Below are 20,226 nucleotides of genomic sequence, written 5' to 3'. Positions count from 1 at the left end.
TGCGAAGGGAACTCCAGACCGCCTGGCAGGAGGGGCTGGCCGACAGGGGGAAGAGCAGGAACTAGAGCCTCATGGGTAGCCTTGCAAGAGTCAGAAGTGTCTGTACAGGAGGACAGGGCTCCCACCATGGAATACCGGTGTGGCCAGGCCCAGGCTAAAGACTTCCCATCATTCACAGACCCTCGCCTAGCACAACAGTGAACACTCAGAACTGGAGTGCAGACATGTCTGCCTAGAATGAGGCAGACCGAGAATGCTGCACAAGACAAAGGCCAGCCAGCAGGGCCAGACTGGTGACACCAGCAAAGGCAGAGGATTATGAAAGAGAAAGGTCAGCCAGAATGGGAATGCTAACAGCGCCCATACCATACGCTACGGTCTGGAGAGAGGCCCTGTGTGGCCCGGGCTGGGGCTGGCTCAGCAGGATGCCAGCATCTGGGGCTCTGCGACATTGCAGGACTACTAAGCAGCCTTCACATGCCCTAAACGTCGCATCTGGATGGCCTGCAGGACGCTGTCTCCTCAGCTGAGGCAGTAGCCACTTGGCCTGGCGCTGTACCGCCTCTTTAAAATGAATCAGCTGGCATCTGGTGAACCTTCTAATCGGGGAATAGCATGAGTCAGCATCTACGTGGCCAGTCAGCAGATTTGATCATTTTCTCAATTCGCCTAGCTACTGCCCAGGCCAAACCTGATAGACACAGGGTCTCTCTGCAGTCACAGAGAATCAGAAGTCTAGTTGGATGTCCTCATTAAAACCTCCAGTGGTAGTGGTGGTGGCGGCGGCGGCGGCGGCGGCGGCGGCGGCGGCGGCGGCGGCGGCGCACGCCTATAATCCCAGCCCTTGGGAGGCTGAGGCTGGTGGATCTCTGTGAGTTCGAGGCCAGCATGGTCTATATTGTGAGTTCCAGGACAGCCAGGGCTACACAGAGAAATCCTGTCTTGAAAAACAAAACAAAAAACAAACCAAAAAGAAAAACTCCCCAGTGGTATGTGGTAGCACAATCCTGTAATCTAAGTTCTCAGGAGGCTGAGACAGGAGGATTTTAGTTCAAGGTCAGCTTGGGCAATATAGTGAGCCCTTGTTCAAAAAACAAAACCCAAAACAACTCTAACGACTTCCCATCGAAATAGAAGACACACCCTCCTTACCAAGCTATAGGGCCCTGCCTGTGGCCCCGCCCATCTTTCCAGCACTGGCTCCCGGGCCCAACCAGCTGACTCCGCCTCCTCTTCGACAAGTCTGTCATGCCAGTCTCTCTGTCTGTTTGTGGGTCCACTGTGCAGGCTTGTCCCTGCATCAAGGCTTTGTCCTCCTTGGGCATGAAGAGTGACTCTGCCCCCTCTCTTGGCACGACAAATTTCACCTTCTGTATCCTCTGTCTGCCCTATCTAAAATGGGCCTCCCTCCCTAACTTCCAATGGTTACAGCATGCTAACTTGTTTACACTTGTGTTATTTTAAATACTTTGTCTGTTTTTCCAGTGGGTTTTTTTTTCTTTTGAGACATCATCCCAAACTGAGTTCACACTTACTGATTCATTTATTTACTCCTGCTTCTCCTCCAGAACATGAACTCCATAAAGATCTCTGTCTCATTCAACATTATTGCCAGGCCTTGGTGAAATTTTTGATAAGTAACTATAAACATTGAGTGAGATGTGTGGCAAAATATGTTCAAGACCAGCCTGAGCAACTCCAAGACCTCACCTCAAAACCAAACAGAGGCCCGTGGGGACTCAGGAGGTAGAGGCAGGGGGTATGGGGTTCAAGGCTGGGCTAGACTGAAGTGAGAGACTGCCTCAAAACAAAACAAGGAAAATGAAAACGATACAAAGTTAACGTTCATAGTTTGCTGTGTGATAGGTATTGATCTATCGACTTTTCGTAGTTAATCCTTACAAGAGTCTGTAACAGGTATTCTTATGATCTCCATTTTCCAAATGGAAAAAAAATGAAGCAGAAAAGGGAAGTAACTTTGCCCCAGGTCACACAGCTGGTGACAGTGCCAGAATCCCGGGCTGCATTCACCTCAGGAGCCTGCCTCCATGGCTCCTAGCCAGGCAGCCTCTCCTCTGACTTATCAGACCTGAAGCACAGGATTTTTTTATCCAAGCCCCTGCCACTTTCCCCCTTACCACACTGATGAGAACCCACAGCTGCCAAGAAACTGATTTGCTCAAGGACACAGCGCCGGGCCAGATCGCTATGATTTCAAAGGCCTTCCCACTATATAGCATTTCAGCATCCTCAGGCCAGGGTAGCTCAGGGGATGCTCATTCTTTGCAGGGATGAAGCTGGCAAAGGGCAGACTTCTCAAGACTGAGAAGCAAATCCCCTGGAAAGAGCGACATTCAGAATCTGGACCAGTGGTTTTTTTCATTTCAAGGCTGCCATTTCCTACCTGACGAGCCTCCAGGCAAGCTACCTCCCCTTTCTGTTTCCTGACATACCTCCCACCTCAGAGTGATGCCATGGCAATACAAGATTACAGAGTGTGAGAGGACTCCGTCATGGGAAAGTCAGAGCGCCATCAAACGCAGAGAGGAGAGGACAGTCGATGTGTGTCAGAGAAGCGCATCCTGTGTGTGCTCCGGAAAACACGAGCAGTGACCTGCTAGACAGTGAGGCTGTCTCTCCTAAAGCCTGGACACTGAGGACACCAAACACTTTTGCCCAGGGGACTCTGGTCCAGGTGTACAAGCGGCAGTGGGAAGGAGGGGAGAGAAAGGGCGAGGAAGGAGAGAGGAGAGAGTGAGGAGGGTGGAAGGGAGTTGAGAAAGAGGGAAGGATCCGAGAGCGGGGGAGGGGCAAGAGACAACCAGAATAGCAAGAGATCTCCTTTAGATGTTTTCAACAACTAGTTACCCAGTCTTCTTTCTTTGGGGGAGGTCAAAGGGGTACATCTCTCCCACTCCCTGGCAGCAAGGCCTCCTGGGTCGGTGGCCCCATTTGTATCCACACTATGTGTGCGTGAAACAGGAGGCCAGCCCACTGACCTGTCCCTCAGGCTCCCAGGCCTGCTAACTCTGGAGGGTTTGGTAGGAAAGGCAGGAGAGGTCCAGTGGGTAAGCTGCCTTCTCTAGTTACCCTCCCCGTGGCCCGTGGCGACAACTCTCCAGCTCTCTGCCCTGCTCCAGGCGTCATGGAGCTCAGGTGACCCTGTTCCTCCCTTTGGGAGCATCTGGGCTGAGGAGGGAAACCAGTTTATGTCTTTGCTGGGATGGGTGGGTACCTCAACACCTGCGGGTCCCCTTAACTCTCCTCTCCTCTCGGCTAGCACCTCCTCAGCTTAAGCATCTAGGGAATTCTGCTTCCAGCCATCATCCGGCCCCTGCGTGGCGCTGGGAAGAGACAGCACAGTCTACGCAGCTTAGACGGTACAGCAGGACACCTCCGGCAGGTCTCTAACGTCCCCTCCTCGGTGCCTTGATTTCTCCATTTGCAAATGTGGAGCTGGGCTCGGCCCGCACTCAGAAAGCACTTAGTGGTGCCAAGCCGATGGTTAGCGCTCCAGAGCCGTTCAATACCCTCACCTTCGCTCACTCACATTCCCTCAGAGAAGGAAGGGCAGGACTTCTAGCTTTTGCCTGTAGGCTTCCACTATGAACATGTACTGCTTGAGAAGTCAGAAAGGAAGACATCAGAAGTGTACACCTCAGAGGCTCTCTCTCTCCTGGCAGGGGTGCGCCATCCCACAGGGATTTCCCCAAGGCTGAACACTGGCTTCCTCCAGTCACACTGGATGGACGTGAAGGAAATGATAGGAGGGTGCAGGTTGTGTGCTCTGTCTGAGCCGGGCTCGCATGGACTAAAAGGATCCGAGCCTCCTGCCATCCTTACAGTTCTAAACTCAGTTCTAAACATGGCCCGGGGAGATGATAATTTGTCAAAGGCCTGTGGTACCCACAAGAAGAGCATTAAACAAAACCAAATGACACACCGGGGCCACCACCTGCCAGCACCGGCTTTCTATCCAAAAGTTTCACAGACTATCAAGGAGCCAGACTGATGTGGACCGGGAACCACGTGACAGCCTTGATCTGCAGAGTAAGGACATCAAAGAGGAGAGATGTCTCCCGCCTGAACCCCACTGACAACTGCAGGAGGCAGCCAAGACCTCCTTTGTCAGGGCCGTCTGAAAGCCTTTCAGGCCTGTACCTCATCCGTCTGAGCCGTGCAAAGGCCATACAGGGTGGAGGGTTTACTCCCCAGGCTGGGTCAGGTGGCCAAGGTCACAGCTAGTACAGCCAGGGCTGCACCCAGGTCCGCTGGCCCCAAGCCCAGTGCGCCTTCTCCCTCAATCCTGCTACATCCCATGACCTCTAACTTGCTGTAAACCACATAGTCAAAACTGCTGTTGCCCTGGACAGAGAAATAAATAATCACAGCAGTTTCAATCCCCCCCCGCTCCCCCCCACATATGCAGGGCACTTTACATTCTAAGGGATTGTTTTGTTGACTTATTTGTCTGAGTCAAGGTCTCAATACAAAACTGAAACTGTCCTTGGCTTTCAGACCATCCTGCCTCAGCCTCCTGGGAGCTAGGATTATCTTCATGCCCTACTAGAATATTCTTTCAGAATTATCATTTTGCTTGGATCTCACCAATGAGAGGTGATTGGCTGAGGGGGCACAGAATGAAAAATGGAGCCAGAGCTGCGGTCACAACTCCACAGGCTGAGTGACCTTGGACACATTATTTAGACTCTCTGAAAACTGGTGTGAACAGGTAAAAATGGGAATGATGCCCTGATACATCGAAGGCATTTAGGGAGAATAAAATAACCGAAGCCCACATGGCCCCAAGCTCACCCTGGCACAGTACTCAACACACAGCAGATACTTGCTGGTGGCTATGACCAGAAAGACATCCCTCCCACCCAGATGGACAAACTCGGGTCCAGAGAAGGTAAAAGTTGTTCAAGGACACTGGGGCACACGTGCCATCAAGAGGACAACTTACAGCGTCCTAAAAGACCTTGAGAATGTCGCAGGCCAGGGGCATATTAGATAAGAGAAAGATGGGGTCTCCCCGGAACACGGCCCCACTTTGAGGATGGCAGGGACAGGTTCTCAAGGGGAAGCAGGAAGAGGGAAAAGCAACAGGGCCCTCAAGGGAAACTTGTGGCCTTGTAGTTTCTACTTTGTTTTCTCTTCGTCACCAATAGAGTTCACTTGTTGAGAACGTGTACAACTAGAAACAACTTGGAAATCCCATCAACAGGAGGCTGGGTAGTTCAGCGGGGATTTATCCATGAGAGTCACCACAAAGCATTGTGATTGCTATGTCCACAGATATGAAAATTTGTGAGACCCATGTGTACACATGAAAGTAACCATAAATAGTTAAATTAAAAGGCTAATTGCCAAACAGTAGTCCTGTTCGTGACCTTATCCTGACACAGAAAATCCACTAGGAGGATTTATGTTGTGTCTGGTTACTTCCATACAGTAGGATTACGGTGGGCAAGATGAGAACAAGCTTTTGAATGACTCCAATTTTGTAGATGTCTCTTTAAGAATTACACTTACTTATTTACTTGTGTGTGTGAGTGTGTGGGTGTGCATGTCATGGTACACATGTGGAAGTCAGGGTAATTATTGGAACTGGCTTTCACTAACTTCCATCAAGTGGGCCCTGGGACTCAAACTCATCAGGGGTGGGGACAAGCACCTTGACACAGCTGAGCCATCTCTCTGGACCATCTTTGTAGTTAAACTAAGAGGCCAGGAGCCCAGCTTGGCTGGAAAAAGCATCCGCAAGCCTGACAAATTCCCTCCATGGGACCCAAATAAAGACAGAAGGTAAAATGAGGTTGAATCACTAATTTTTAAACTTAAAACAAAGCAGCAAAGTCACTGAGGTGCTGGAGAGGCAGCTAGTGAATAAAAGCACTCGCCACAGGAGCTAATGATCTGAGTTTGGGTCTCTAGAACCCACATACAAAGCCAGACACGGCATTTTGAATCTATAATCCCAATACTTCTGTGAGGAGGGAGGCAGAGATAAGAGAATCTCCTGGAAGTTCCCAGACCAAGCAGAGGAAAGAAAAGAGACTCTGCCTCAAAACAAGGTGGACGCTGAGAACCATCTCCCTAAGGTGTCCTCTGACCTCCATTCCTGTGACATTTGTGTGTCTGCCCTCACACAAATCACACACACACACACACACACACACACACACACAGAGAGAGAGAGAGAGACAGAGACAGAGACAGAGACAGAGACTGAGAGAGGCAGAGACTGAGAGAGACAGAGACAGAGAGAGAGAGAGACTTTTTAAAAGAAAGCTGAGAAAAAAGAAGTATGGCAGTAGTATAACATTAGAGAGGAATTGTTTGAACCAATCATTTCTTTCTCATTGTCCTTATGTGACTCTATTTCTGCTTGGTTTCTTCCAGTCTGCGTCTCTAATAATCCACCCAATTTTACACCATTGTAATCTGGATGCTAGTGGGTTTTGTGGGGCTTTCTTGTTTAACATCAATATATCAGAAATAATTCATGTTATGACCTCCTCTTCATAGTGCTTTATTACGGACCAGCTAACATCTAAGACTTCACATGCCTTAACTCATGTAGCCTAACAATCGCAAGAGCAGGTCTGTGAACTGTCCACATTAAAGGTGAGGAAACTGAGTCATAAAGATATGAACTGGTTCCCCAAACTCTTGCAGCTGGTAAAAACAGAAATAAGACTTCAGCCCTGTTCTGTGAGAGTCCCGGGTCCTTACATGGTGTCTTCCCATTCTCTTCCCCTCATTACTATAGATGGTCCTCAATTTGTGATTTTTTTTTTGTTGGCTTTACAAAGATGTGAAAGCAATATGTATTTAGTAAAACCATACTTTGGATTTTTATCTTTCCCTGAGCTAGCAATGTGCCATAGGGTGCCCTCCAGGAACACTGGGTAAAGCGACGGTGAGTCCAAGCTCCGAGTCAGCCCTTGGATGACGCGGTGAACAGCTTGCTTTATGCTATCCTGTGCTGCTCAACTGGAAGGTTCAGCGTATTCAATGACATCTCAATGTAGGCTTTTCTTCTAGTTACAATGGGTTTATAGGAATGCAACTTCATGTCACCAAGGAGCATTTATACAGAGTGGTGAATGAGGAGAATGTGGTAAACAAAGGTGGTAAGACTGTGTGTGACAACTATGGGACCTTACAACTAGCATGACTGGACCTTTGAGATGGCTCACGGAGTGAAGTTGCTTACCCCCAGGCCTGAGCACCTGAGCTCAATTCCCAGAACCCACGTGGTGGTGAGAACCAATTCTCGAAGGTTATCCTCTGACCTCCACATGCATTGCACACACACACAGTCACAAACACACACACAGTCACAAATAAATACACACACAAACAAATAGATGAGAGCTTCAAAGATGCCCCATTTTTTAAGAGCACTGGCTACTCTTCCAGAGAACTAGAGCTTAATTCACAGCCCCTACATGGCAGCTCACAACCACCTCTAACACCAGCCCCAGAGCCTCTGACACCCACTTCCGGCCTCTGCAGGCACCAGGCATGCATGTGGTACACAGATATACACGCAGGCAAAACACCCAAACATATAAAGTCAGAATGAGTCTTTTTTAAAAACTAAAGTTTAGCCGGGCGGTAGTGGCACACGCCTTTAAACCCAGCACTGGGGAGGCAGAGCCAGGCGGATCTCTTTGAGTTCGAGGCCAGCCTGGGCTACCAAGTGAGTTCCAGGAAAGGCGCAAAACTACACAGAGAAACCGTGTCTCGAAAAACCAAACCCAAACAAAAAACTAAAGTTTAAAAGCACACGACCTTGAACAAGCCACTCTCTCCTCCCTTTTCCAGCAGCCAAGCGTTTCTGATCCCACAGCGACATGCCAATGACCCAGCAAGGAACCGAACACGAATCCCACTCTCAAGGCGGCCCGGGGCAAGCCTTCACTCTTCCATTCACAGAAGGAAGGAAGCCGCGGCACCCCTGGCACTGGGCAATCACAAGCATGACAAGCCTCAAGAGTGCCAGGAGCTCTGCGGCAGCCAGCTCCCCGCTCTGAGAGGAGGGGGTCGGCGGCTGTACAGCACTGCATATTACTTTATACAGTGTATGTTCCAAAATGTCCTCAATCATCTGCCTATTGTTGGACATTTAGTCCCAATTTGCCGCTATTATAGACTAGCTCTGACGGGGATTCATCCAAAGGAATTCATTCAAAAGAAAAATGCCAGATGCTCAAATAAGATGCTGCCCAGCCCATGGAATGATTGACAGGAGACCAGCCTTTCTCTGTCTCACCAAGCCTCAAGCTGAATTCCCTGTGGCTCTCCCCACCCCCACACTGTTCAACCTGGCAAGCCACATGCCATCCCACGGAGGGACATCTTAGTGCAGCTTCTCAGCCCGAGGCTCCAAGAGGAGGCTTCTCTGCAAGGTCACAGTCTGCCCCTTCTTTGTGGGCCACACACCTGCCAGAGACCTTCCTTCCCTAAATACCCTCCTACCACGGTCCTCTGTAGGCCAAATCCTTCCAAAGGTCCCCAGAACCTCCAGGCTCACGTCCAGCTCAAATACCTCAGCCTGACATTTAAGAGACAGAAGGGAAAGAGGAAAATCCTTACAGAGTGGCTGTGATGTGCCAGCACCATGGAGAGCCTTTATGTAATAACCACCATGAGGGTCCCACAGCCACATTTCACAAATGAAGAAAATGAAGCCCAAACCAGCTAAGTGATGTTCCCAAGGCCACAGAGCTGCTACTGAGCAGAGTGAATTACAGAGCTTGCACAGAGATGTAAGCACAAGCTGACTTTCTGAGTCACCTCTCAGCTCCTTGGGCCCTCCCTGGACTCTGTCTCCTGCACACAGTGTCTCCTGCTCTTCTTCAAAGCCATCTACTTCCCTCCACACCCCTACAGCGTTCAAACTCCTACCTGGTGTTAGTGTCCAGCTTAGGGGCCCAGCTCTTCTTGAAGCCTTCCCTGAGCATCAAAATAATGGGCAGATATACTATAGCATACTCTTACTTCTGGGGCCAGGATGGCTCTGCCATCCATGACTTGCTAGGATTATTAGAGAGGTGTGTGTGTGTGTGTGTGTGCACATTTGTGGATGTGGGCGTGTGTGCCGTGGCATGTGCGTGGCAGTCAAAGGACAACTTTCAGGAGGCAATTTCCTCCCCTCTACTGTAGGTGGAACGCAGATCACCAAGCTTGTGTGGCAAGCACTTGTACTCGCTGGGACATCTCGCGGGCCCTTTCTTTTTGTTCTTTTTGGTGACAGAATCTCACTATGTGACTTAATGCTGGCTGGCTAGGAGCTCATTCTCCATCCCAAGCTGGCAAACTAGTGGCAATCCTCCTGCTTCGGCCTCCCAAGTGCTGCTATTACAGACATGTGCCCAGGCCCATGAGACTTTTGAGGAAGAGTGTACATCTGGTTGGATGAGTGCTTCCAAGTGAAAAAGCCGGAGATGACCTCTAGAAGGGGTAAGCTCTGGAAAGTGGCTCTGACCCACCTGCCTCTCCCAGCACTTAACTCCCTTCAGCCAGCCCACAAAGTGATCGGCAAAGTGGGAAGAAGAAAAATGGCTGCCTCGCAGGGTTCTGTGAGGAATGTAGGAGTTGTACACGTAAGATATGAAAATAGCTCCTGGCATGTAGTAAGAGCTCAATAAATGTTAACTGCTGCTATTCTTGCCCATAAGACTCCTTTCTACTGAGAAAGCAGGGCCAGCTTGCTGCCACCCCCAGCCAGGCACAGGTCCCTGCCGATGCTTCGACATTTCTTCTGTGTGGCTTCTGGCCACTGGATCTCTACCAAACGTAGCAAGGGGCAAGTGACAAGGCCAGCTAGCAAGCAGAAGGCCAGTGCTCACCCCTCCCACGCGTACCTCTTTGACCCTACTCCTCCTCAAGGCCTTGGTAGCATCCAGGCCACAGACTCGCGCAATGGGCTTCTCCATCGGGACCAGTCCTGGTCTACCCGCTGACTACCGAGTTCGACTGGACACTAACCAGGAGCTCTCAGACTGTCCCAGGTATACTATCACGGTAAAGGCAGAGGCTCTGAACTCCTACAGTCCCACACATTCCAGCTGTGTGACCTCTGGCAGGTAATCTCTCTGAGCCTCCACACATCTGTCAAAAGAGTCTATATTTTCTAAGGGGGTTGCTGGGAGAGGGCACAGAGCACTTACGGGGTGCAGCGCACACTAAATGCTCAGTTAATACCATCTCTCTGATTGTACAGTCACTAGTATAGGCTGAAATGGTCATCTCCCTTTAATAAAGAGTGCAGAGACGTCTAGACAGTGGCCCACAGACAGCGGAGCTAATGGATAAATGCCCTTCCCATTGCCGTTTGTACAGTTAAGAGACCTTTTCTACCACCCCAACAACTCAGGTCCAGAATATCTCTGAACCCCCAGAGTCCTTTCCACTCCGCATACTCCAAGAGGACCCAAGGCCCTTTGTGACCTGGCCTCCACCGTTTACCTCATGAGAGAAGGGCTGGGAGGCAATGTGAGGGCCCTCCTAAAAGGGGGTCCCATCCCCCCAGCCTTTAACATACAGCCTCTAGCAGAGTGCCATGTATGGAATAACAACCAGCCAAGCAGGCCTTTGGGCAAGGAAGACGTCTTAATCAAAAGTTTCAGTCCTGAACACATTAGTGCTGGCTCTCTCAGTCAGTAGCTGTGTGACCTTGGGCAAGTCATTCTTCCATTCTATACCTTTACCTCCCTTTCTATCTTAACTCACTGAGAATCACAGGGCCCAGCCTTGTTCTCATGCGGGGTTCTTCCGAAGGACCCCTTCAAGAAGCTCAGGGACCTGGGTCCAGGGCACTGCCACGGGCCCAGGGAATGCTTCAGCAGGAACAAAGTCCTCCCCAGTGGCCTCCTCCAGGACTGCTTTCGGGTGTCCCCAACATCCTAGGGGCTGTGTTCTGTGAGCCACAAGTTTTATGCATCAGTGTCTGGGCAAGTGGGACCCCAGACTGGCCAACAGAAGCTAGCTCCGGGACTGGCGAGCCTCTTTGGGCCACCATGACTGAGTAGAAGCTGGTGCATGTCGCCTCTGCTACAAGCTCCATCTGGAGTCATGGATGGGAAGCAGGCACATAGCACCTCTCTTCTACATACCCTAGCCCGGAACAGGAGCCTCTGGGGCCACCATCACAGAGGCCAGACTGATGGAGCAGCTGGACCCTGCCCAGCTCCAGAGAGGTCCTAAAGGCAGCCCTTTCACACTCCCACCTTGGGGTACAGGGGAGGCGACGTGACAATCCAGAGTGACGGTAGGAACACGTGGTTAGTGTTCTCCCCCACCAATGCATCTCAGAGCTCTGGGGGAAGCAAGAAGCAAGAACCGTGACTGGCCCCAGAGAGAGAGGCAGCAGCCTCAGAATGTTTTCTGGATGCTTGGTTAGCCTTCCCAAGATCCTACGGGCTCTCTGGCCCATATAGCCGGTCAGTCAGTGGCTTCAGCACCCAGTAAATACCTGTCCCCAAGACCCCAGCCTCTTGGAGACTCGACCTCTCCAAGTGTGAAGGTTCCAGGCACTCACAAGCAACCTAGCTCTGATCAGGAGGTACAACTACCGGCAGGACAATGCCAGTCTGACTCCTAAGAGGTCCTGGGGGTAAGGTTCATATACCCAGCTCAGGGAGAGAGAGGAGGAGGGGTGGGGAGTCAATGCAAGTGGGGTCTGTACCCAGAGGATGAGGATGATACGGAGAACTCCCCAAGCGGCCAACCTCTAGCCAAGATATTGTCCTGCAGCCTTGGAAAGCCTAGAGAAGAAGACCAGAGAACCAAAGGAAGCAGCTGGGGTGGCTTTCCAGAACAGAGTGGGCCAGCTTCCTGAGCCCATCGCCCAGCAACGACTCATTCTACACCAAGGCGCCCGCCGACACCTCTGACTCCTGGCACTGAGGAGGCTGCCGAGGTGAGAGGACCAGCAAAGGTCTCCCCCCACACTGGCCAAGGGGGCCGACAGCCTTCAGACTGAGCTCCTAATCTCGCCCCCCTCTCCTCCCTGAGGGCTGGAAGCTGGGCCTAGATGTAGCACACCCGGGCTCCCCACGCCACCTGATCACCGGTCCCCACGTGCCTACCTGGGCCTGGGGGTCCCCATCTTGGGCCGGCTGGGCGAGGGCCGATCCCCTCGACTCCTCCGGGCCCGCAGGCCGCGGGGCGGGGCGGCGCGGGCGGGCTCTGCGGAGCAGCCTGTTCCGCGACACCCCCGCCTGCTGATGGATGCCGACTGCAGCAGCGGCGGCAGCCGCGGCGGTCGGCGTGCGCCGGGGGCTGGGCACCGTGCCCACAGCCCCGGGCCTGGCGCCCGCCGCGCGGCCCGCCCCCGCCACGGCCTCCGTGCCCAGCCCAGGGGCGGCCGCGAGCCTGCCTCCTCGCTAGCGGCGCCCAGCCCCTGCCTCCGCCTCCTCGCCTGCCTGCCTTGCCTCCCCCGCCCTTTCTCCCGTCCCCGCCACCCGAGGTCCACAGCGGGACGAGGTGGCCGTCTCCACCCGGGCCCTGGACGGACGGACGGACGGACGGCCTTCTCGACCGATCGCTCGCGGGCTCTCCGGGCCAAGCCCTGGTGGGGGCTCAGGGAGAGAGGGAGGGGGAGGGGAGAAGAAGGAGGAGGATCCCTGACTCAGAAGAGGTGACTCAGCCTCTGTGGGCCTCCCATCCCACGGAGTCGGATCCCCTTCGCTCCCCTGCAGCACAGCGCGCGCGCGGGGCCGAAGCCGCCTGGGATGTGGCGTTCCTCTCCCACGAGGGAACCCGCATGGCAACCGCCTTCCGGGAATCATCCCAGCTTGCTGTCCCCTGGGTGTGCGTGCGCCCCAGTACCTACGTGCCTCTGTGACCATGACAGTAGTGGAACAGCAAAGGAATCCTGTAGGGGTTGGACCTGTATAAAGGTGTTTACACGAGGCCACGCCGTGGTGTGTGCAGCCAGATTCAAAGGGGCCACAGAGGTCATGGCTCAAAGCCAAGCTAAACCCTGGCCCTCCCCTCCAGCAGCACTGTTACAACTCAAAAAGCCAGTTCCACCGGGACACCTCCCTCTTATCCAAGCCTTTGGCAGCCACAGAGCACTCCGGAAAAGAGAAGGCCTGGGTTCCAATCTAGTTCTGCTACTGGATCAGCAAGTACTCCTGGCCGGCTGCTGCCATGCTCTAGACTTTAGCGCGTAAACCATGAAAGAAAGGATAGATTGAGACTAACCCTGTCCCCGGGGCCCCGGTTGGTAAGGAAGGCCTGGGACAGATGGCAGCAGCTCAAACATGCTCACCAAAGACGGTTCTACAACGGTAACCCACGTGACCCTCTGAGCATCACCCAGGCATGCTCAGGTCCGCTTTCATTCTTCCGACCATCTCGCACACCTACTGTGTGTAGGTCACTGTTCTGGGCTGTAGTGCTGGACATCCCGAAACCGTGAAGCCGCCCAGATGTGATCTGAGCCCCCTGTCATCTACCCTCTGCACACACCGCAGTTGTGTTAATGTTATCGTGTGTGTGTGTGTGTGTGTGTGTGTGTGTGTGTGCCATCTCTGCTCAGCTCGTCCCACACCCCTCCCCAACCCCTCTCTTTCAAGTTACACTAGGTCCTAGCCCCAAACCTGGAACTCCGTAGGCCATGCCCTCTCCCAGCTCTCCGTCGGGGAGCCAAGGCGATAAATAGGTCTAGCCTTTGCTCCACCACCAGCCAGGCCTTCTCTTGAGTGCAGACAAGTCCCTTCATCGGGTGCTTCAAGAGTCAGCCCCAGGACCCTGCTGCCGCCTGCTGGCCGCTAGACTCGGGAGTGGGCAAGAGCAGAAAGACACTCACACCCTCCTCCAGATGAGAGGTGGTAAACAGATCCGCTCAAGCCAAGTGGGAAGGGCTCCCTCACGGACCTTGTATCCTGGCCTCCCTCACCCAGGAAACCTCACAGGGGCCTTAGGAGGACGGCCTCTGAGCAAATCGCTGACCCTCGAGAGTACACACTATTTGAGTGTCAGTGTTCGTTTGAATTAACGCCTGGAACAATCTGCCGAACTCAGGGGTGGCTTCCGAGGGACGTGCTGCTCTGTGGGCACATTTGCGGGGAGGGTCTCCCTCCACTGCCTGCCTCTCGGCACTTTGCTTCCACGATAACCTTTCCTCTTCTGCCTCCTCAACCACAAGCTCCCAAGGCTGCAGAGCCAAGGCCCTCCCTTTCCTCACAGTTTAACTCTTTCCCAGACACCCCCTCTCCCTTCCCCAGACATCACTGCCACCCCCGGCCTTCCCCTGGGGCAGAGCCTGGTTCCCAGCCTCCTTGGCCACATGGAGCCTCTCACTTTCCCAGGAAAACCCAGGCTACTTCAGCAGGACCAAAGCAGGATGTTCCCAGACTTCATTTTGGATTCATACCCAAAGGGCCCAACTCACTTCCGGTCAGCGGCAACATGCTGAAAGTTGGGCGGCTTCTAGAATGACGTTTGTTTCTATTTATGTTGCTTTTATCATTATTTTCTGTGATTATTTTCTATCCCTACTATTCGCACACTCTCCAGTTTGCAGAATACTTGGTTTCACGGCGTCATTTGAGTTAACGTCATTCCTCTCCCCAATTTATAAATAAGTAGCCAAGGCCCGGAGTGGTGAGTGCTTTGGCCAAGGTCGCTCTACACAGTTATGTGGGCTCTCTGGACCAGGTCCCTTCCACTTTTCCCACACCATTTCTCCAGAGAAATGACAAACAAGAGACCGCGTAGGGACTGTAAAGAATGCATGCTTCTCCAGGCATCATTGAAATCACGACCCTGTTACTTTTCTGCTTCAGGGAAATTGAGGCATGGGATTGATTCAATACCACCATGTGTCATGAAAGCCTCCATAGTGAGACATCAGGGATCGTGGTGAGAAAGAGAGCCCAGCACACCCCATCCTCGTCGTTAGACGTGAATTAGTGAATTAGTCAGATGTGAATTAGTCTGCTTCCACCCTGGTTCTGGCTCCCCCTTCTGTTTAACGTGCACAGGTGGTCTGACCTAGCCGAGCCTCCATGTCATCACCTCTAAGTGGAGAGGAACTCTCTGCTGCACATCTGTTCCTGGGCCGCTGGGATGGGAGGTCAGCAGAGGCTCGCGGAGGAGGGAACACAGAGTCCTTGAACTTCCCCCCTGCTCGGAGAAAGTCTTTTCTCTTAAATGTTAAAGATAAGGGGACTTGAAGGTGTAGAAGTCCAAGATCTAAGAAAGCCAGCACACAGGGAGAAAGCAGAGCACACAGCATCAGCCCCAGGCCTCCAAGATGACTGAAGGGTCAGAGACCCCACCGAACGTCACACGGGACTCCTCCAACACCCTGTGACCTTTCAGAGGAGGAACTCAGGCCCCAAGCAAAGCAGAATCTGCCAAAGCTACCCCCAGGTAGTTAAGGGTCTAGGGATTCCATCCATCATCCAGAGCTTCTCGGTCTGGTAGGGGGACGGGGAGGGGTGAGAGGTGTTCTCAGTGCTGAAACCCGAATCTTTCATTCAGTAAGCAGTGATGCTTACTCCGAGGCAAGCCCCGGACACCAGAGAAGCAAGAACTGGGGAGTGTGACCTTGAACTCACAATGGTCCAATGGGTAAGGACAACACACAAGCCAGCACATCGGAGGGTGTCATAGATCAACCACTCTGTCACTTGCCGAGCACTTCCCCGGGCCTGGCACTAGACACATTCATGTGCTTAATCCCCGAGACAATTCTCTGGCCCTGAAATTACTAATCCCTTTCACAGCTGAAGTGACTGAGGCTCAGAGGTTTGGTGACTTTCCAAAACTCACCCCGCTGATAAGTGGCAGGACTAGAATGTGACGGCCAGGGCCAGCTGACTGAAGCCTGGAGCTTCAGCCCTCACAGACTGGCTCCTCCCGGCCTTCAGGTCTGTGCTAGTCAACGCTGGAGCCGTTGGCCACAGGTGGCTATCAACTGCCCGAAATGTACAAATGGAAACGAGCAGTAAATGTAAGACAGATGGTGGGTTTAGAAGTCTGTGTACTGAAGAGAATTAAAAAGAATGTTATGTATCTCAGTCATTCTTGTGTTAATATTATGAGACCAGGCATGCTGGTATGGGAGTTCAAGGCTAGCCTAAGCTACTACCCCGAAATAAATAATTAATTAAAAATTACAGATGTATCCGATTAAATAAAATCTCATTAGAATAATGTCGTGTGTGTGTGTGTGTGTGTGTGTGTGTGTGTGTGTGTGTGTGTGTTGCTAGGAACCCAACCCAGGATCTTGGGCATGCTAGACAACTCTGTCCCTAAGCTATAACGCCAGTCCTGGCTCTGTGTGTACGTTGTATGTTCGTATGCATGTGTGGGTGTGCATGCGTGTGAGTGCACGTGGAATAGATCAGGTGCTCTCTACCTGATCTTTTTGAGACAAGGTGTTTTCACTGAACCCAGTGGTTAGACTAATCAGGCTGGCCTCAGAATCACAGAGATCCACCTCCCTCTGTCTCCCACATGCTGGAACTAAAGGCGTGCGCCACCATACCCAATTTGGTTCTGTTTTGTTTGGGGTTTTTGTTGTTGTTGTTTTGACATTAAGTCTTGTTATGGTGCCCAGCAGACTGGAGTTGAACTCCTGGACTCAAGGGACCCGCCCATCTCAGCTTCTCAAGTGCAGGGACTAAAAGCATGCACAAGCTGCTTTTTTGTCTTTTTAATCGCATGTATGACTTGCATGTGTGGCTCACACTGTGTTTCCTTTGGTCAGTATGGACTTAGATACTCTGTAGTCCTTACGGAGCCCGTGGAGATGAGAAAAGGTATCTTGGAGGAGGGGGCGGCTAAGACACACTGGATTAAAACAGAGGTCTCATGAGGAGGGTATTTCAGGGCAAGAGATCTGCAAGACATCCGGCTCCGGCCCCAGAGGGCAGCAGGGCCTGGGTGGGCTGAGCTAAGCCCCAGGCAGCTGAGAGCTGGGCCAGAGGGAGGAAGCTACTGAGGCCAAACTTTGCAAAGCAGCGTGTCCCCCGTGGGCTTGGGAAGCTCAGCCTGGCAGGGCTGCTCTTCCTCACTGCTGGCACTCACAGCCGGCACTGCGGGGCAGCTGGGTCCGAGCAGTGAGCGAGCGGAAGGAGAAGGCAGGGTTAGATGAACAACAGCAGAGAGGCAGGGACCCCCCCCCCCCCGCTAGCTGCTCCCTACCTTCTTCCCTCTCCACTCCACCAGGAAGCCTCCCCAAAACGCAGTCCCCAAGGGTCTCACCTCCCCTTGAACCTTGGCCTAGATTGGGAACTGCGTGCTCCCACACAGGGTCTGTGTCGACTGCCACTGATGCCCCGAAGCTGCACGGCAGCCCATGAATATAAAGCACTAACTAGTCCACAGCTAGTGTAGCATGGTGAAGAGCGAAGCTACCCCTGTGAAGGGCTGGCACAAGATGGAGGCACTCCTCGGTACCGGAGCTCCATGACCTTGGCAAAGCCTTGGCCTGCCGGAACCTGGGGGTGCTATGGGCACCGCCTCTTAGCACTGCTACGGGATGACAAGTCCCCCACTAAGGGGGCCTGGCAGCTCAAATGCTCTCCCCCACCACAAGTGAGCACCTCAGCTACCTCTCATTACCCTTGGTCTCTCCCAAGTCTACATATGCTCGAGATTGCATTCCTTCCAAGGAAAGCCACCCCACCCTCACCCCCACACCCCCTCTCTGCTTCCTCCATCCATGCCCCACCCAGCCTAGCACGCCTTCTCTGCCTGCCACATCCTTGCCTCCTTCTATCCCACTTCTGATTCCAGGCTCGGCCGTCAAAGAGGCACTCTGGCTTCACAACCCTGCCTCCTCTCACAGGCAGGAAGCTTGCCCCCCCCCACTGCCATCTGGGTACCCCAACCAAGCCCTGGACAGAGCTGGGCATCCCCGGGGCACGCACAGCTGACTACTGCTGCTGATCTCCAGGGGCACATCAAAGGGCAGACTCTGCTCACCTCCCCCGTGAAGAGCCTTCAGCAACACCTCGGTCTCTGATGAAAGAACTCACTTCAGCTGGACTCTGAGACCTTTGCCAGCCTGCTCTCTCCTTGGTGCCTCGGCTTCAGTCTCAGAACCTACCTGATGGGCTCTGTCACACTGACGGTTCTGGGTCCCCAGGGTACAGGAGCTCGGCCACAAGCTTGCTTTCACACGTGTGTTCTCTCTCCTCTGCCTGGACGAACTTTCCCTTTCCCATGGTCATTCTTCTAGTCATGGCCCAGGAAGTCCTTCCTCGTCCCCTCCTCTCTGCAACAACCCCCTACAGCTAGACACAACATTGGCCTTTCCCCCTCCAACAGCGCTGCCCGCTGGCCCTGGCTTATGTGACTTGCAGAAAGAAAGCCCTTAACCTCCCAATGCACCGTAGCTTTATGAGAGAAGCCACTTTGCATCTTTCAAACCATGAGGGTCCTTCTTGGTGGTCATGTGAGCATAGTATGGTCACCTTCACCCCAGAGCCAGAGGTCAGGAAGCAAGGGGAGCCACCCCTGAGGATGAAGTCTGCCATCTCAATTTCACCTCGGCTACAGTTCCTTCAGGAGGCTCCATGCATGCTTCCAGTCACTGCCTGGGAAATCTGCCCTCCTCTAGGAGTCTGGGAACCAAGCTATGGGGCCCGAATATGAAAAATGTGGCCAAGTTCCCACTGGATACAGACTGCCACCCTGCCTGCCATCAGGAGCCCGAAGTGTCAGCTGAGGTTTTGTTGTGGTGGCGTCACAGGTTCCTTGCAGTCAGAGGAGATCTCAGAGAGCATCACACAGAGGCTATGAGGAGGGAGGGGCGATGGGAGAGAAGCTGTCCGTTTGCCTGCGGTCCCGGTGCGAGATGAGGCTGCAGCGTCACTATCCATCAGCATCATCTTTGCCGAGTGTTAGAATCCCCAGTTACAGGCTGGCACAGTGCCCGGCAATTTGCCTCCATTTTCTATCTTAAATCTCTCGCTAGCCTGTAAAGTAGAAATTACATATCCCCCTTGATTTTACAGGGGACAAAACTGAAGTCACTAGTCCGGTGTTCCTTTGATGATGGATAGAGGACCCAAGATTCGGCCTCAGACACACCTAGACCTGGAGTCTGTGTTTGTCCCCTCGTGAGCCTGCACTCATTCGGCTGAACACAATTGACTGGAAATGCTGAGACAGGAGACAACCACAGGAAGCCCGGGTCAATTTGTGATGCACTTATGTGCATTTTTTTGTATCTATGTTATAACTATAAGGAAGGTGTGTGTGTGTGTGTGTGTGTGTGTGTGTGTGTGTGTGTTTGTGCTGGTGTGTGAAAGTGTGCAGTGACAGATAAAGGACAGCCTTGGCTGTGCTTCTGAAGATGCTGTCCACCTTGTTTGTGTTCGAAGCAGGATCTCTCACGGGACCTACCTGTCTCTTGCTCCCTGGAGCTGAGATTACAAGCATGCCAGGCTTATTTTAAAAACAAGACAAAAAACAAGGGTCCTGGGGATTTAACTTGGATCTTCAAACTATCTCCTCAGCTCTAGAAAAGTGGTTTTGGTTTTGGTTTTGAAGCAGGGTCTTACTATGTATCTCTGCCTATCTTGGAACTCACAATGTAGACTAGGCTGGCTTCGAACTCAGAGATCCACCTGCCTCTGCCTCCCAAGTGCTGGGATTAAAGGCATGAGCCACCACGCCTGGCCCAAGAAAGAACATTTAAAAAAAAAAATGTTTTCTATAAGCTTAAGATTTTGGGGTGTGAAATGCTGCTAAGCATTAGGGTCTCAGAAGAGCAAGATGTCGTCTCTTTGTTTCTTTCCAATCATCTCTGCATTCAAATAAGAGCTGATCTGAAAACCTCATGAACTACCAAGCCAGGACAAACAAAATTCACCTGCTGCCCATTGCTCTGCTTACAAACATGTGCTTGCCTCCCAGTCTCCACCCTGGGACCATGCAGCCAATACGCCATTTGCACAAGTTGGCGCTGCTTCGGCAGTCTTTGCAACCTTCTCCTCAGCCATCCATCTGCAGAGACCAGACGGCCAGACCAGCCGCTGCACCACCACCTAATCCCAGCTTTCGAAGGCAGCCAGGCAGCGACGTCTGGGTGTTCCCATCTACGTGTACCAGGCCAGGCTGGGTAGAGAAAAATGTCTGTGTGTAAACACCGCCTTCTGCTTCAGCGGCTCCTGCTTGGACTCCCCTGGCCAACAGAGCCCTCTGTGACTTTTATCTCCCTGCCCAAAATAACCATTGGCTTCT

At 52.6% G+C, this 20,226-nt stretch overlaps 1 protein-coding gene across 14 annotated transcripts in view; it reads right to left on the bottom strand.

The window, feature by feature from the left end:
- Epb41l1 (erythrocyte membrane protein band 4.1 like 1) overlaps positions 1-20,226 on the bottom strand; it is a 129,101-nt gene that overhangs the window by 61,453 nt on the left and 47,422 nt on the right. For 2 of the 14 annotated variants that reach the window (XM_037205370.1, XM_037205369.1), the window contains exon 1: positions 12,105-12,349. The exons of 2 other annotated variants lie outside the window; for them this stretch is intronic. The gene's annotated coding sequence lies outside the window, so the exon portion shown is untranslated. Of the gene's footprint in view, positions 1-12,104; positions 12,716-20,226 lie in introns of those variants that run through there. 10 more of the 14 variants (XM_037205368.1, XM_028855593.2, XM_037205366.1 and 7 more) reach the window with 9 other exon arrangements.

Source organism: Peromyscus leucopus, chromosome 4 (assembly GCF_004664715.2).
Source record: "Peromyscus leucopus breed LL Stock chromosome 4, UCI_PerLeu_2.1, whole genome shotgun sequence".
NCBI classification, from domain to species: domain Eukaryota; kingdom Metazoa; phylum Chordata; class Mammalia; order Rodentia; family Cricetidae; genus Peromyscus; species Peromyscus leucopus.
The sequence above is the reverse complement of the archived record's forward strand: the minus strand, read 5'-3'. Positions and strand labels throughout refer to the sequence as shown.